This window comes from Glycine max, chromosome 19, assembly GCF_000004515.6.
Source record: "Glycine max cultivar Williams 82 chromosome 19, Glycine_max_v4.0, whole genome shotgun sequence".
In the NCBI taxonomy this organism is placed as follows: domain Eukaryota; kingdom Viridiplantae; phylum Streptophyta; class Magnoliopsida; order Fabales; family Fabaceae; genus Glycine; species Glycine max.
In genome coordinates this window covers 31,908,506-31,923,192 of record NC_038255.2, presented here as the reverse complement: position 1 = coordinate 31,923,192, position 14,687 = coordinate 31,908,506, and positions in this window count along the sequence as shown.

The window sequence follows — 14,687 nt, the reverse complement described above, 5'->3', positions numbered from 1 at the left end:
ATGGGAAGGGGGGACCCAATGTCTCTTGAAATAGGGATACCAAAATTTGTTATTTCTATTTTAATTGATTAAATAATTTTTTTATTGTACTTAATTGAATTTGTTAGGCTGGGTTTTAATTAAACCAAAATAAAAGAAATAAAACGAAAGAAAAATTGAGGATTGATATAAATTGTAAATTTTCTAAAAGAAAGGAACCAAATGTTTGTATTTTAAAATGAATGGACCAAAATTCACTTTAAGAATTTTCGCTATTATAATGGGATCTCCATCTTGGAGGCACGATAGATGGAGTGAGCATGGAATTTAAAGTTGTGTTCTTCTCTTTTTTTTCTTGGGTTTAGTGACATGTATAGAGATTATCAACATAGGTTCAATGATGTGTATAAAGATCTCAAATAGTTTTGTGAAATTCAAAGTTTTATCTTGTTTTAAAGGTATGGAGTACATCGACGTATTATAATTGATTTAGTCTTGTCCTATAAATGCATGATTTAAATATGAGTGTTAAGCTTTACTTGTTTGTCTTGAAATAGGGAAAAAGCTATCCGGTATTTTCATAAATAAACAAATGAAGAGTTTTCTTTTAAAATGAAACAAAATCAAATATATTTTTTGATTGCCATGTAATGTAGGCTGGCATTACATATCTTTACCTCGATTTTAGTCTCAATCAAAGTATTCTCAACTCGACCTTGATTAGAGTAATTTGACTTCGACCTAAGCTAGAGTATCTTCACCTCTACATCTGTTGATAACATACTACTAATAAGGAGTTAGTGTTGATGTTTGTTTTGATCATGATTACTTCTTGTAAATAAGTTAGATGATCATCATGATTTACATAGTTAAATAAATATTTATTAAGGTTATTTTATAAAACGATCTTATATTCATGTGCATAGAAATTGGAATTGTTAAATCAAAAGACATATGTGTCTTAAGACGAATCAAGATCCTAAATAATTTTGATTAGATGTAAACAAATACAAAGGTTATGTTGGAGCTATTGATAGTAGGAACTCACACACACTGGAACAAGTTATGGAGAGAAAGAAAGAAGATTTAGGTTTTTGCACAAAAGATGCACACTCACTGTATCTCTGTTATTCACACATTTCAATTTTATAACAACTAATGAAGTTAGTTAGATATAACAAACTTTTATAACAGAAAAGTAACTACTAACAATTACAATTAAATTGGTTCACAACATTCCCCCTCAATATAAACACTCTACTACACCTAGTTCTTTCCTTAACAACTCAAATATGTCAAATTTCATTGCCTTAGTCAAAACATCACCAATTTGTAAATTTGTTAGACAATGAACCACTTCAATCAGTCCTGAATACACCTTCTCTCTCAAAAAATGAAACTTTGCCTCTATGTGTTTGCTTCTTTCATGTGAGACTAGGTTTTTTTTTGACAAGTTGATGGCAAACTTGTTGTCTATTAGGAGCTTCAAAGGTTTCTTCACTTCAATTTTGATTTCTTTCAGCAATGAGTTGAGCCAAATAGCTTGGCTTGCAGCAAATGCTTCAGTTATATATTCTGCTTCACAAGAGGACAATGCTACCACTGGTTGTTTCTTGGAGCACCAAGAGATTGGTGCACCAAAAAACTTAAGGATATAAGTGTTAGCTAGATTGGCAAGTGTACCAATTCTCTCAAGTAGTAATTAAAACGGTAAGTCCGAGTATCGTGTCCACAGGAAATTTGTTATACTTAGATGCCGTATATTCAGTTTGTAAACAATTTCAATTGTAGTGAAATAAAATGAAAGAACTCATGCATGTTTCAAATTCCTGAATTAATGTTTCTAAACTTGAAAATGCATGACAAGACAAACGAAGAATTGTATAATAGAACAAATACCAAGATGAATATGTCGGGGAGTATTTTCTATTGAACTTTCTCTTGACGTAACTAAATAAGTTTTTCTCTATTTAATATTGCTCTAATGTTCTTGCACCGCTAAATTACTTAACCATAATTCCTCACATGAAAGAGCCTAACTCTCTTAGTTTTGTTCTTGATTCCTCAACAAACTCATTCTAAGCGAGTTGCATTACGCAAAAGGTACAATATTTACTAGATTACTACACACTATTCCTAGAAATGCAGACTTCTAGCTGCTCTACAAAGTTCTAAGGACTAAAAGCATTTTCCAATACTCAAAACCTAACAAAACATAAAAATGGGTGATCAAGCCACAAATATGGAAAATAAACACAAATAGAAGCAGAGAACACTAGCAATAATATTAAATAGATAGTTAAAGTTTTTACATCAAGAGTGCTCAGTGGAAAAACTCCCCAACAATGAAGTGTTTAGCCCTCCATTAGCAAGGAGGGCTCAATACAAGGGTGAAAATGATGTAGGAATGGAATGATAAACTAAAATGTGAAGAAAATGTCTTCTCTTCAGCCTTGATGCCTTGTTCCTTCCTTTCCACAGTGCTTGATGTTTCATTTCCCATCTTCTCTTAGTTTTTAAAGACTTTTGGGCATCTCAGCTTACGAGGGTGCGCTCAGCGAGCATGTCTCATTGAGCGAGAATTAGTGGCTGGGCGCTAAGCAGGCTTGGACGCACTAAGCACGAGAAGAGACAACATCCTCGCTGGACGGGCTGGCTGCACGCTAAACATGCTGCTTTCTGACTCAACATTCTCTAGGATTTTGTACTCGCTTAGTGAGCTGACTTCCTCGCTAAGCGGATGAGCCTCGCTTAGCCAATCTGCCTCGCTGAGCGAGCCCTTCAGCAGCACTTCAAAATCTTCTCTTCATTAGCCTAAAAATCCAAATAAATTCAATATTAGTCATCCAAATGGAGTTTCCACTGTGTAATTTCACACAAGAATAAATTATTCACAAATCTCACAAAAGAAACAATAAGTTAGAGGTACATTGCTACTTTTTATCTTATTTTTTATGCATTTAGTACTCATGAATATCAATTAACAAACTCCCCCAAATTTATAGTTTTGCTTGTCCTCAAGCAAAAGGAAATAACAGTGGTCAATCAAATCAGTGTTTGTCTGATCAGTATCGATCACATTAACAGAGATGACTGAACATGCATCAACCAACAAACCCTCTGAATTAGAGTGCATTACATTTAGATATATGAGCATGTGTATTGAGAAGCAAAAGGGAAATAAATTAGCAAGCATGACAAGTATCAAGGAAGGATAACCAAGCTTTATACTCACGGCTACTGTTTCTCTCATGCACACAAGTGTTTTAGGTGATTTCTTCATATAAACAACTAACACAATTCCCAACTTTTGCATTTCATCTCATTTCATACACCTATGTACCACAATGTGGATCTGAAGGACTTTATTCAGCTTGTAATGAGGTTGGGCTAAGAACAATTCATGGTTTTTCTAGGATGCAACATTTAGGTTTTAGAAGAGCATTCTCTATTTAGATGCCCTTAACTTCTTCTTATTGCACTTGTCCCCATATTAGCATCATTCAATAATCACACAGGCATCCATGCTTCAGAATTATTTGTTATCTGCTTTCAAATGATATATATATATTCTCTCTTTTTTTAGCAGAGAAGCATGGTTATGCCATTTCCTGTAGTTTTCCACAAGTTGCATGATGTTGATATACTTATTTTTCATGCTTTAATAAAATCACCCCCCCTCCACAAATTTGAACCAAAAAATTTCCATCAAGACAATGCTCTTCTAAAACTTATAACAAGGTATGATATAATTGATTTACTTCAGCTAGGGTTCAGGATAGTGTTCACTCATACTTGGCTCACTGGGTGCAAGGGTTTACTTCATTAATCATGCAAGGTAGCTATTTGGCTCAGTAGCAAAATAAATTCAACATGGACTTCATCATTTCCACATCATGTATCCATTCAACATTCAGAGATTCATGCAAAAATCAGTACTTGATGCTAGTCGTTCTCTCACAGTTAAGATTCACACAACTCACCGGTTTATAGCAATTAGTTTCCCCTTCGCTATTTTCCTGTCATGCAAGCTAACATTTTCACTCACGCCCCTAATTTCCACACTCTATCTCTCTACATAAAGCAAGCTTGTTTGAGGTTTATGATTTCACAATGCAAGTCACTCATGTCATGCAACCATTTCAGTTCAAATTAAGATATCAAGACAAACACCGTTTACTAAAAAAAATGGTCAAAATATAACTATCATGAAAATGCTAGATCAAACCACTGTTTAAATCCAAAAACAAGTAAAAATAACTAAATAAAAACTGTCTAAAAAACAAGAGAATTAAATGGAATCCTGTCAATCATCAGTCTTGTGTTGGTGTGAGCCATGGATCCCAGGTCCCTTGCGCTGCAATGACGTCTGTTACATAATCAGTGTCCACATCCGCCTCTGCTGCACTTGTATCCTTCTTAGCCTCCTGAGCCTCTAGGGTATCCTCAACAGCCTCCTCATCCTCCTAAAGGCCCTCAGTAGCCTGGGCCTATGTATCTTGGGCCTCAGGAGCTTCACCTCCCCCAGAAAGGAAGGTTGGACTTCAGGCCAAGCCACCTGCTCTAAATACTCCTGCATAGACATGATTGGTTGCTGTTGGGATAAGTTTTGCATGCTCTGCATCACCAGGAAAAGTCCATGATGAATACTTTGCAGCATCGGGACGATCTGGTCATTGTTGGACATGGAAGGACCGACTAGAGATGGTGCTGGAGGTGGAGCTGGTGCATCTAATGGAGCCCAGGCCTTGGCCTTGCAGGACCCTGGAAATGTGATAGAGGGATCCTCAAGGTTCCAATAGTTCTTCCAAATGTAAGCCAAATTAATGGTCAGGCTCAAAGACTTGAATGTCAAAGAATCGGACACAACTCCTCTGGCTAAACATATGGCAGTGATGAGGGCTAGAAAGCCCAACCGAGAGGAGTTGGACTGGGCTATCTGAGATATCTGGCCTAAAATCATGGAGCCCTAGTCCATGTCCATCTTCATAACCAAGCCATAAACCAACCTTGCTCTGTCCATATTAAGGTCAGAGGTATGAGAAGTGGGAGCAAGGTTGGAGTAAGAAATGACACTCCAGGTCTGAGCGAGGGTGGTCAGGTCATTTCTCAGTAGCTTCCAAGGAGCCCCCTCAACATTTAGAATAAACCCCCGCCCTGGTAAACACAATTTGGCTGCAATAGCCTAATGATTAGGGTGAGTGTGACAGTAGTGGGAGTAGGCTGGGTATCTCTCCCCAAGCTCAAGCACCACTGGGGTCTCCAAGAATGAGTTCAGTGTAGCAGCGTCAAACTTTATAGTATTCCCCCTCACTTTGCACTGCCTGGGGGAACGGTCTTCTAGATCATATGGGTTGGAGTAAAACTCCTTAACTAGTTCCATATCGATGTGGTTCTCCATTTGGCGCGTGAGGTTCTTGTTCCACTGACGGTGCTCCAGCTCCCAAAGGAACTCATCATAGTGTGAGTAAGCTAACTCAACATTCCTTTCTAGGAGGATGTTCCTTTGGTGAGTGTTTGTTTCATATCGCTCCCATGTATTTTCAGACACAAATCTGGATGTGTCATAGGGCTCCTGGGGAAATTAGTCAAGACTCTTATTGAAAATAACCTAAGCAAGATGACATAGGATGGGCGCTAAGCGAGATGAGCTTGCTTAACGCACCTTATAGAACTAACCATAAAGTGCTTAGCGCGACAGCATAATAACAGTAACAATGGCTTAGCGCCAACAATGCACTTAGCTAGAAGGCACTGATGGCTAAGCGAGTGTGGCTCGTTAAGCCTTATTTCAAACAGAGAAGGAATTGCACTTAGCGCGACAATAAATTGAAAGAGACATAGGCTTAGTGCCACTGGGCGCTTAGCGAGACTAACTAAAGATAATAGTGAGGGCTTAACGAGTGAACTCGCTAAGCCCTATTCATAACATAGAAGTATTTGCGCTTAGCGTGCATGGCGCACTTAGTGCATGAACAAAAATTCAGAAATTCAAATGACTTTGGGCTTAACAAGGAGGTCTCGCTAAGCACAATTTTTATTATAGAGGGGAAATTGGGCTTAGCGCGAGAGTCGCGCTAAGCTACTGTTGGAATGTAGAAAGGCTCAAACAATCAGATTAAGTTAAGTAGACTCGCTAAGTGCGGATGGTCGGCATAGCGAATTCATCAAATTCCATAAAAAAATTAACCAGCAGCATAGACTCGCTAAGCCTAAGAACCCTGCTTAGCGAGTTCATCCCCAAAATGCAGAAACGAAGACTAACTATATGAGCTCGCTTAGTGAACAAGGATCACTTAGCAAGTTCATCCTTAAACCCATAAATTCAAAGAAACGTATGAACTCACTTAGTGATACAGGCTCGCTTAGCGAGTTCATCGCAAACCCAGAACGCGAGGCTTGTTAGCCTTTACTCCTTAAGCCACCATACAGGCTTAGAAGCTTAAGGCTAAGCCTAAAGCACTTAACATTAACAAACTAACCTAAAGTTCCTAACCAATCAACATAGAAAACACAATTACACAGAATCAAAGCATACTAATAACAGGAAACATGGCTTCTATCCTAGGGTTTCATATAGACAAAAAATTAAAATAGAAGAAGGGACAGTTACTTGGAATGCAATCAGAGAGTGAAATGAGTAATGATTAGCGAAATGCTAATGATGAGGAGTAAATGAGAGAAAAATGCACTGTTATAAGAGTGGCAAAGGTAACTGCCCTAAGGCAGTTATGTTTTCATTTTGCAGTCACGATTTGCTCGCTAAGTGTGAGTGTCGCGCTAAGCGAGCACTCTGTGACGTTTGAATTTTTAAAATTTAAAACTCGTGCTTAGCGAGACCATCTCGTTCAGCCCAGTTATCAAAATTTAGAACCAGAGAAGTTTTTGGGCTTAGCGCAAAAGTATGCACTTAGCGAGATCTGCAGCTGTGATTGGTCTGCAACTTTCGCTAAGCGAGCCATGACGCGCTTAGCGAATTAAGTGAGAGTGGGTGTAGTGGTGTTGGAGCGCTTAGCGAGATGAACTCGCTTACCCAATTGCCATTACAGAGAAGTTATTGGGCTTAGCGAGAGTGTCTCGCTTAGCTCAATTATCATTTAGAATTCACACAGAGACATTTTTGGGCCCAGCGCATGTGTGCGCTTAGTGAGGCATGTGGTGCGCTTAGCGAGAATGTCTCGCTTAGCCCAATTCAAATAAATCCACAACCCGAGAAGGTTTTGATCTTAGCGTGTGGGCTCGCTCAGCGAGGAAGCCTTTGCCATTGGATGAGGGGTTAACGTGCTTAGCGAGAGTGTCACTTGCTCAGCGCGTAGTAAATGTCTCACTTAGTGCGGGTGTCACGTTGAGCGAGTTGAATGAACTGATTTTGGCTAAGACTTATCTGATCCAGCGAGATTTCCAACAAACTTGTGATCAACCCCATTCCTGAAGTTCACTCCTTTCCACTCTTCTATCCTAGCAGTATCAACTATAACAAAATCTACACTAATAAATATGAAAACACAAAAATAAAGGTTGAAAGAGTAAGAAAGCTGGGTTGCCTCCCAGTAAGCGCTTCTTTAACGTCACTAGCTTGACATATGTCACCCTTTAGGGGTCTTGCAAGTGCAAGATGGTGGTTAACCTTTCAATGCTGCCACCATGATACAGTTTTAACCTTTGACTGTTCACTACCCAACTTCTCTTAGGAGTATTTGATTGAGGATCCATCAACTCCACTGCTCCATAAGGCTTCACCTCTTTGATGGTGAAAGGTCCAGACCACTTGGACTTCAACTTGACTGGAAATAGATTGAGTCTTGAATTGAAAAGTAAGACTTCCTGGCCTGGTTGGAAATTCTTCTTCAATAGCTTCTTGTCATGGTAAGCTTTCACCTTTTGCTTGTACAACTTGGACAATTCATAAACATTCAACCTTATCTCCTCCAGCTCTAAGAGCTGAAGCTTTCTCTTCTTCGCCGATAGAACATCATCAAAATCTAGAAATTTTAAGGCCCAGTATGCCTTATGTTCCATTTCCACTGGTAAATGACAGGCTTTCCCATAGACCATTTAGAATGGAGATAGTCCTATGGGAGTTTTGAAAGCAGTCTGATAAGCCTATAAAGCATCATTTAACTTGGCAGCCCAATCTTTTGTTGTAGAGGCCACTATCTTCTTCAATTTCCTGTTAGAAACCTCGGCTTGACCATTTGTCTGTGGGTGATAAGGTGAAGCCACCTTATGTGTTACATTGTAGTGCCCTAACACCTTCTAAAGTTGGACATTGCAAAAATGGGAGCCACCATCACTGATCAGGACTCTTGGTACCCCAAAGCGTGAGAATATGTTCTTCTTTAAAAATTTGACAACAGTCTTTGCATCATTCTTCGGAGTAGCCACTGCCTCAACCCACTTAGAAACATAATCAATGACCACCAATATGTACTTATTCCCATATGATGAGGGAAATGGACCAACAAAGTCAATACCCCAGCAATCAAAAACTTCCACCTCGATGATACTCTGCAGAGGCATTTCATTTCTTCTTGATATACTTCCTATCCTCTGACATTGGTCACACTGAGTTACACAATCATTGTCTCAAAAACAATTGTGTAATCGATTACGATAAGGCTATAATCGATTAAACCGATACGAGACATAACTTTAAAAGCTTAAGAAAACTAGTGTAATCGATTATGATAAGGTTGTAATCGATTAAAACATAGAGTTTTGCCTTCTGAAGAAATTTTTTAACTTTAGAATTTTTTTTTCACTCACACATGATGATGCATGATGCACATATGATATGATATAGACTAAGATGCAACATTAAATATAACAACCAATAAAAATGCCACTCAAGAGAGTTGGGTTTGTAAAAGACAAAACTTCTTCAAGCTTCAAGATTAAGTCTTCATGTTGTTCCCCCTATCTCTAACAGTAGGTCTACTTTTGAATAAATTTCTCAAAGGTATACTATTTGGAGATAATATAACAATACCTATTCCATAACCATCTACATGTTTTGATCCATCGAAATAATACCCAAGGTTTTACTCCTACATAACATTCTAAAATTTTGACACAAGTATGATTAACTAAAAAATTGCCACAATTTGACCCTTAATAGCTTTTAATGGTACAAAGTTTAAAGAAAATTCCGTCAATGCAAGAGCCCATTTTCCTATTCTAATATCCAATATAAATTTAGATAGCATAAATTTTATAACATTATTATGAGATAAAACTTGAACATTGAAAGGCCTAATGTAATACTTAAGTTTAGTACAAGGGAAAGACATACACGAACATAACTTTTCGATAGGAATATATCTAGTTTCAATATCTTTCAGAATTCGACTAAGATAGTAAATTGCACATTCTATGTCATTTTCATCTTCTTGCTTCAACATGCTTGCAATGGTTGAACCTGTTACTGAAATGTACAACTTAAGATCTCTTCCATCCACAAGAGACACTAGAACTGGTGGATTTGTAAGATATTTCTTGATGTCATCGAAAGAATCTTGGTGTTCTTATTCCCATCGAAAATCAACCTAATTCTTTAGTCTGAGTAATGGAGAAAACACCTTAGTTTTTCCTAACAAATTAGAAATGAACCTTTTAAGAAAATTCACCTTACCCAATAATGATTGAAGTTGCTTTTTATTCTTTGGAGGGGAAGTCTCCAAAATGGCTTTTTTGCCCTTTTTTATCTATTTCATTTCTCTTTTAATGGATCACAAAACTCAAGACTTCACCTGCAGACACACCAAAAGCACATTTCAAAGAATTCATTCTCAGTTCATGTTTTCTCACCTTATCCCATAATGATTGAAGTTGTTTTTTATTCTTTGGAGGGGAAGTTGTTTTCTCACCTTTTTTGCTATAATTTTTTTTTCTCACAAAACCTAAGACTTCACCTGCAGATACATAAAAAACACATTTCAAAGGATTTATTCCCGGTCCATGCTTTCCCATGTCGAGGGAGTTTGTCTAATATCCGGGGTAGTTACCTTGACAAGTAGGATGGTGGTGAGTTTGTCGACCCCAAGTGTGAACGAGTGTTGTCCAGTGTCGAGTGTGGTACCATTGATAGGTGAGAGAATTGCAAGTTGATGTGGCTTGTGAAGCCCCTGAGCTTGGACAAGTGTTGTCCAAACTGCTTCTATCAAGTTGTTCGTGATAGACATGTCTTTGGCGTGTCAAGTAAGGTAATTTTTCGTATTTGACAACTTTTCCTTTTTTTTACTGTTGGAGGGTGCATTAAAGATAAATGTTGCGTTTTGTCTATTGCTGCAGACGTGTGTGGCACATGCACAGTACTCTTGCATATGTGTCACTAAAGGAGTGGCACGTATTGGAGACGTGGTGCATAAACCTGTAGGACTCACCAAGGGAAAACCTTGGGTTTTGCGAGCCCTTTGGAGAATCGACCAAGGAATTGTCCGACTTGGGTTTTGGGCGCCATGCTCTTGCATACATGTCACTTCATGGAGTGGCACGTACTAGAAACACAGTGGTGTGCTCTTGCATACGTGTCACCCATGGAGTGGCACATACTGGAGACATAGTGGGGTGCTCTTGCATACATGTCACCCATGGAGTGGCACGTACTGAAGACATGGTGTTGAGCTCTTGCATATGTGTCACTTCATGGAGTGGCACATACTAGAGATGTTGTGGTGTGCTCTTGCATACGTGTCACTCGTGGAGTGGCATGTACTAGAGATGTGGCATGCTCTTGCATACATGTCACTTCATGGAGTGAAACACACTAGAGACGTTGTGGTGTGCTCTTGCATACGTGTCACTCATGGAGTGGCACGTACTGGAGACGTAGTGTCGTGCTCTTGCATACGTGTCACTCGTGGAGTGGCACGCACTGGAGACGTGGCATATAAGCCTATAGGACTCATTAAGGGTGGACATTGGGTTTGACAAGCTTATAGGCCTTACTAAGGGTGGACCTTGGGTTTGTGCAGCGCATGCTCTTGCATACATGTCACTTCGTGGAGTGGCATGTATTGGAAACATGGTGCATTTGGGAGAAACATGGTACCCATCTAAGCTAGATCTTGACGAGTATTCAAACCATTCTTTGTCTTGCCTTAAATGTTAAGAAGCGTGCCGATGACACTATCACCCACATTTTTCTCCACATGCATAACATCAATACAATGTCTGACATCTAGATCGGACCAATATGGAAGATCAAACAATATCATTTTTTTCTTCCATATGCAAGTTTTACTTTTTTTTCCTTCTTTTGGGTCTTTCCAAATATAGTATTGATGTCCTCAACCTGCTCAAGAACCAGCTGACCAGTTAACGATATCAGCACATTTTCATGCTCTTGACTTCCATTAAAAGCATTTTTCAATCGGTGGCAAGGATGATAAGGTTTCAGAAAATGTCGATGTCGAGTGTATACTATTTTTCTTCCATGTTTTAGTTGCACGTAGCTTGTGTTTTCTTCACAGATAAGGCAAGCATGATGGCCCTTAACACTGTATCCACTCAAATTTTCATATGTTGGAAAGTCATTAATGGTAAAAAATAACATTGTGCGCAACTTGAATGTCTCATTTTGATACCCATCAAACACGACAACCCCTTTGTCAAGTTTTCAATCAAGGGACTAAGATAAACATCGATGTCATTTCTTGGTTATCTTGAGCCCAATATCGTCATAGACAACATCATATATTTTTGCTTCATGCACAACCAAAGAGGCAAGTTGTAAATAAATAGCAAAACAGACCACAAACTGTGCTGAGTGCTTAAACTGCCATATGGGTTCATCCCATTAGTGACAATTCCAATCCTAAGATTTCTTGCTTCTTTCCTAAAATCTACATAGAAACAATTAATCTTCTTCCACAGGGAGGAATAAGTCGGATGGCAAAGCATTCCATCACAATTTCTCCCATCTGCAAGCCTAAGATTTCTTGTGTCATCTGCATTAGCAAACAAATGCTTGAACCTTGGAATGATCGGAAGATGCCATCACACCTTCGCTTGGGAGCCCTTGTTTGTCCTTTCATCACTGCTACACTCGTCATCATCCTTCACTTTGTACCGTGATACCCCACAGTTGGGGCATTTATGCATTTCTTCATGCTCATGTTTGCATAGTATGCAATCATTAGGGCATGCATGAATTTTTTGATACTCCATATGCATCGGCATAGTATTTTTTTCGTTTGATAGTAACTTTTGGGCAACATGTTTTCCTCTGGAAGCATATCTCTCACTACTTGAAGCAGTGAAGTGAAGCTTTTGTCACTCCACCCATATATGGCCTTGACATTAACCAGACTTAACACTGCTGACAACAATGACTTCTTGCACCTCGGATACAACGACTTATTGGAATCACTTTCCAATTTATCATACATAGGGGCATGTGCTTGTTGAAATGACTCTTGTCCAAGATCACGAATCATTTCCTCTAAGCGATCTCCCATTTCTACATCAGCCGCCTCACATTGGGACTCCTTTTGCATGTCTGTGAGTTGACCATGCCATATCCATGTCATATAATTCTTCTTAATCCCATCACACAGTAAATATTCCTATATGTCGTCGAGTACTTGTTGTCTCCCGTTCAAATAGTTTATACAAGGTCAAAAATATTTTCCATCCTCATCCGGTCGACTTCTTTCGGAGGCGAATTCCAAGAATTGTTCAATGTCTTCCCTATATGCGGGGCTCATGCTATTTGCATTCATCCAACTTTGATCCATGTAATTATTAACTCTGTGATACTTAAAAAGTTATTCTATGCATGAAAACCTCACTTTTTTCCTTAAAGATGTGGCCTTATCCCATTCATGAAGACATTTTTTTTATAGTACGTTCATACGTAAAGGTTAACTTTCTTTTCTTAGATTTGACGAAATTTCGACAAAATTTTGCATTAATCTCCAAGTACATAACATGAAAGAAATGACATGAATTGAAACCATAATCAAGTACACACCCGAAGAACAAAGCGAAATGCATTAACCGAAATTTCATCAAATTTAAGAAAATAAAATTAACCTTTTCGTATGAATGTACTATAAAATATGACTCTTCCCAAGCTATCCAAACCGACAATTCAATATTCAATACAATGGTTAATGCAAATTTTCTGCAAGAATTATTGTATTCAATCTCAAATGGGAATCTAAGGTTTACTCATCATGAACATAACTTGTATATAAAGCAATACTTATTAATCACAGTTAACAAGTTATAAAAGCATTGGTAACAAAAAAGAGCATCAAAACTTTATGAAAAAAATTTGTACCTGTGATGATGATGACTATAATGTCCAACAACGAATGTCGTGATCACGATGCAAACAAGAAAATGAAAAGTGTCTACAAATTACATTGGACATTGTAGATTAGATGTCTTAAACTAACAACTCTCAAGCAACAACTTCATGACCACTGACCAGAAACCAAAGGCATATACACAATTAAAAATAATATGACAAACATTTTGAATGCTCTAATGTCATACAGTCTATGGAAAAGAGGCTAAGGGAAGCTTGTAATGCTTCCAATTCAAAGATAGATAATGTTGCAACCGTAATTGTTGGGCTAGCAATTTTGAACACAAGTGTATTATAAGGCCAATTTCAACATAAATACTTTACATATTGTCTTCCTTCATTTCAATCGCATATATACATAACTTCAAGTAGCTTAGGGATAAATTTAGATTCATTTAGAACAGATCAAAGATAGGGCAAAATCATAAATATTACACATTTTATAGGCTTCTCCAATCAGATTCATAATAATCATGCAAACACATAGTTTAAGGGATCAAAACCATCACTTAAGTGCATTTTCATATCAACGATGTGTCTAACTTCAATTCAATTGCAATCTATTAAGTTAAAAGTATTTAAAATTCCTTTTTACTCACAAGTCAAATTTGAATTAAGGCACATATAACATTTATTTCACTATAATCAAGCATACTTTACATATCAAAGGTAGAAAATAATGTGCTCTTTGAGCAATTATGCTAATTACTCTGAGCTAGGGTTCGTCAATAATGTACCTTTGGAGTACATGCAGAATTGAAAAAGCTATACCCATAGTCATACACATTTCACTAATGAGCATGTTGTCAAGTCCAATCATGATTAACATGCCTTGAACATGATATTGGTATAAATTGAATATAAAAGAAATTTGAGTAGTTCCAAATTCCATACAACCCTTATTAAGTCTATTTTCAACTAAAATACAAACCAAGTGTCAAAATATTCAAAACATAATTTCATTGTTGTATCACAGCAGCCACGTTGTAAATCACTCAACAGAGGACAGGTTACACTATAAAAATCATAAAAAATGTACAAACTTCAAAATGACATGGGATCAATTGCATCACAAAGAGGACACATAAGCCTACAATAATAACAAAGGGCATTAAAAACCAAGATCTGTGTCAATCACAATGCAGCTCGTATCACAGGATAGAAGTGTAACATGTTTTCAACAACATACATAAGCACCTATCTTGCATAACTTGCATAGTGTATTAATATGTAGAACTTAGGACTTAGATAATCTACACTTAGGTTCTATTTTAACATGACTAGAGGTAAGGTATATCATTCACAAAACCAAGTTTAAACTCACTTAATTTGCACACAAATACAGTCAAAACCCAAGTTGTCGAACAATTACTCACATATGATATGATTATAA